Source organism: Phalaenopsis equestris, unplaced genomic scaffold, assembly GCF_001263595.1.
Source record: "Phalaenopsis equestris unplaced genomic scaffold, ASM126359v1 Scaffold000074, whole genome shotgun sequence".
Classification (NCBI taxonomy): domain Eukaryota; kingdom Viridiplantae; phylum Streptophyta; class Magnoliopsida; order Asparagales; family Orchidaceae; genus Phalaenopsis; species Phalaenopsis equestris.
Window position 1 is genome coordinate 197,844 of NW_018164516.1, and position 4,777 is coordinate 202,620.

Consider the following 4,777-nt stretch of genomic DNA (forward strand, 5'->3'; position numbering starts at 1 on the left):
CCTCCGCCCTCTATCACGATTTCGGTGGGATTTAAAAAAAATAAATAAAAGTGGGTCCTGCCGAAGCCGTGATGATGGCGGAGATCAGACACTCACTGGCGGTTATCTTATGAATAAGCTTCACTGCCGGATAAAGAAAAGTAAATTTTAAGGGTGTGTTTGGGAAAAATTATTCCGTATCAGATCTCCGCCGTCTATCACGATTTCGGTGGAATTTTAAAAAAATAAATAAAAGTGAGTACCGCCGAAGCCGTGATTGTGGCGGAGATCGGACACTGCATGCATCTCTGTTGCATGTGGTGTTCGCACGGAATAATCGTGTTTGGGGGCAGTAATATAATGGTTGTAGTTACTCGAAAAACTTTTCACGAATGTCACAATGTGTGAAACTAAGCAATATGTTTATGTTGACGGGGGGATTTCCAACCCCATCGATCTGCTTGAAAAGCGGAGGGACAAACCTGAAGAGTCATGTGGTATTCGATCTTCGCCGTCCATCACGGCTTTGGTGGGATTTAAAAAAAATAAATAAAAGTGGGTCCTGCCGAAGCCGTGATGGTGGTGGAGATCGAACACTGCATGCATCTCTGTTGCATGCGGTGTTCGCACGGAGTAATCGTGTTTGGGGGCAGTAGTATAATGGTTGTAGTTACCCGAAAAACATTTCACGAATGTCACAATGTGTGAAACTAAGCAATATGTTTACATTGACGGGGGGATTTCCAACCCCATCGATCTTCTTGAAAAGCGGAGGGACAAACATGAAGAGTATGATATGTACTCATATGCCTCGGGGTAAGATCTACCACTTCGGACAACAGTCTCACCATGCTGGGCAGTTAAGACGACCTTGACTTTTACATCCACTAAGGACTGTAAATGTGGGTCAAAAGGTGTCTGCTCATGGTGGGTGGAATCAGAGGAAGTAGCATGTACATGCCTTGCAAGTTCAGGCGGCACAACGGGTGTCACGAAACATGTCTCTATCTATGTAGGAGGTGATACTACGTTGGACCAAACCCGATCGTCTTGTAACGTAATGATCTGGGCAATGAGGATGAATATATGACCCTGTAGAAGGGTGATAGTCTCCTCGAGAGTAGAACCCCCTTGATCGATCACGGGGACATCTTGAGCCTTTCCAGGCTCGTGATGATCAACCTTGTTGAGATTAAGAGGTGGGGCTTCGGAGCTAGACCTTTGACTTCGAGTGGTCACAGTCATAGCATGGCGAGTGGTCACCTCGAAATCCTACAACTCAGATTGTCAGAAACGGTTGGAAGGTCCCCGAACAGATCCTCCTCAAGGTTTAACTCAGGCTCTCCCTCGGGGTCAACCCGAGGTAGCTCCAAGCTACGATCGACTAATGGGACAAACTTTCCCCGGGATCAGAACAGTAGCCTTCATAACTGGAGGTGAAACCATAAGAGGTGCGATAGTGGGAACCTTTCAAACTCCCTTCCTCTTGGGCATGTGATTGCCCTCTTCGAAGTATATATGAGGGGAGGATTGATACCGCTTCCAAGTGCACTCACACTTTGGGGGCTCACACAAGTATATGTTTCATATCAGTAATATCAAATTTTTTAGTCTGGAATATTGATCCTACATGAAACGAGGGAATTGGCCTTAAGGAAAAGTTTTGGCCTAGTAGTTTTTGTTCTTAGCCTGGAATTGAGATTAGGTTAAAGTTCTACAAACTACTCGTACTGAATTGCAAACTATTTTAAATGTTAAATCCTACTTAAACTATTTGGATTAGAGAATACCAAGTTATAAAGTTGCCCTCTCGTGTAATGATTTGAGTGGAGCATAGGAAATATAAAGTGTTAATTGCAAATGTGACTAGTGAAATAGGAACAACTCACTTCTTTATCATCTCCCAAGTGATAAAGAAGATTGGTTAAATGACTTTAATTCTTTAAATTCCATTTTGAATCCATCAAAGACTATTTCCCTAATATTTCATCTCTCTACAAAGTGTTTGCACCTTACCCTATAGTTCAATGTGATGAACCTAGTTGATTTTATCATAGCTCTCCCGAGTCATTATGGATCACAACACATTTTAATGATTCACTAGGCTAGAATGAAAAGTAAATGAAGTTTTTAAGGTTAATTATCACATTAAATATTTAGAAATAATTTTGAAAACATTTTGCACTCCTATACATTCTACTCAAACATCAAAAGGTAAGGTAAAGGGTACTACTCATAAACATGAAGAATAAACCACAAAGCTTCATTGAAAAAACAATGGAAATATATTATTTGATATGTTTAAAGAAGTACAACAATACAAACACTCAAATACTTATCTTCTTCTCCTTTACAAAGCTTTGAAGATGCTCCACCCAAAGGAATCTTGATCTCTTCTGCTATTTGGAAGTCTCTGCTCTCTTTTACAACTTAATTCCTCAGCAAATGACTAATAAAAACCTATCCTAGTCAACCCTTCAGCAAGCCTCTATTCCTTCTTTTCCTTATCTTTATATAGCTTTCAAAACTCTTCCCTTAATCTCCCTTGTCCAGCTGATCTACTTCCCACGATCTGCAGAAGAACTACTCAAAACTGCCTCAGGCAGTTATTGGCACCCAGGGGCTAGCACCTAAGTGTCAGTCTCGCATCTATAGGGTAAATCTTGGGCTCCTTGGTGCCCATGGGTCTGGTTCCTAGGCACCCAAGGCGCAAACCCCTCATATTCTCGGGTTGAGACTGGTGCCTAGGTGCCCAGGGGTCTAGCGCGCCTAGGCGCTAGTAACCTATGAACTCCTTTACTCAAAGTCTCTTCCACATTGCTTCAAGTCTCCTGCATCTTACTCCACATTCAACACCTATTGTATCCGCAAGAAAAACTTGAAAATGCATTTCTAAAAAGTACAATTTCATCCATAAAAATAGGTAAAGCTTAAAGGGATTTGAGTGATCTTTTCTACACATCAAGTATCAGTGGAGGTGCACCCCGAATTTCGTCCCACTACCAAAAATAGTATGCTCGTAATATTTACTCAAAGTAGGATAACAATGAACAAATAAATCTTTCTTTTTATTATTGTCAACAAAATATGTTAAAACAAGAGATGCGACCATGGCCATTATAGAAGTATCAGTGAATGGAACAAAACCTATCTTTGGCACATCCCAATAAATTTCCATATCCGGAGCCCCTTCGGACTCTTGGACAAACTCGACGATCTGCACCACAAAGCATAAGTACCCCAGTCTTGCAATTGATTGATGGGTGGACCTCGGTCTCCTACTGTGAGGACATTACGGGTAAGGAACATAAAGGAGCTGCTCCATGAACTGCTTAGATGTCTCTGAGATCCAGGCTAGAAGCTTCTCCTTGAAAACAGGACCCTTTCCCCATATGGAGGAGACTTCCCTGACAATCTTCTTCGTCAGAAGACTCATGGAAAAATGGTCAACGTGGACAGCGAGCCTAAGAAAGCCATGTCTTGAGATGGTGTGCACCTCCCTACAATCCCAGCGGTAACTTGTCCACTTAGCCAGAAAGGGCAGCAAACTGATTCTTGACCAAGGGAGTTGAAGACTCTACCTGGGCCGGAACCAGAATAATAGTGGAATCCTGCTATTGAGACTGTAACAACCTGTTTAGGTTCCTCCGGGCCCTTATGTCAAATATGGTAGCAAGATTAGTCTCAGAGAGACCCGAGACAACAAGGTCCTAGACTGCATCAGCGATAGGTGTGACAGTTATGGTACCGTTAGAAGAGTCATTTGCCATAGGCAAGGAAATCCATGAAAACACAGAGGAACGACCTGAGAAAAGGCAGATGGGTGCTATTGTGCATCATTGTTGAACATCAGCCTCTTCTTCGGAGAATGGGTGGGTGTGACACGAGCCACCACAATGGAGTAGCTCGATATGCACGACTCCCCTTTTTAGGGGGAGGGCACAAAGCAGAGGCCTCAGTGGGGTGGGATTATTGATGGTAATTTGAACATGGTTGTTTCTGTTCATTTTTTTCTTTTTTTTATTTTAAAAGGAGTCTCCAGCTTGTCGATCGTCTTATACTTCCCCCATTCAAATAAATCTCGCTCCCGAACAAAATAAATGATTCGAAGAGGATAGGAATCAAATAAGAAGTCTCCCTCCCGAACCATATAAATGATTCGAAGAGAATAGGAATCAAATAAGAATGGACATACGACAAATAAACAAACAAGAGAAAAAGTAAAACGTGCAGAGTCTACGTGCGATAAACCTCGCAAGGATATGTTCAGAATGTCCGCCCAAACAAGATCGAGCGGAGGCACCTTAATCCAATATCCGCGAAAGAAGTATCTACATAGACTACCCATAACCAGAGAGTCAGGTGTATGAACCTGTTCTGGGGTCAATAGCACTTCTTGTTCCTACTGGTTAATTACATCCTGGGGGATACCGAAGAATACTCTCGATAAAAGGAGTTTCACTTCATATTATCATAAACCTGGGGTATAGACAATCAAATGAAGGTTATTCCGTGTGGGAACAGTCTCAATGCTTCAAAGCTCATGCTAAGCAATCGAGCTGAGAGTGAGTCTCTCGCATCCTGAAATGGGTAGCGGCATATCGACACATGGGGCCCGCGGAATAACCTAAATAATCTTGACAGGGATATCCCAATACATCAAAGCACGTCCGGGCCAAAGGGCAAAGGACAAATCATCGTATCCCAAATGGGCGGCAGCTCATCGGTGTCGGGTCTTCAAGATGATATCAACAAGGTCAAGGAGCGACAGGGCTCAAAGGGGCTCAACAAAAAGGAA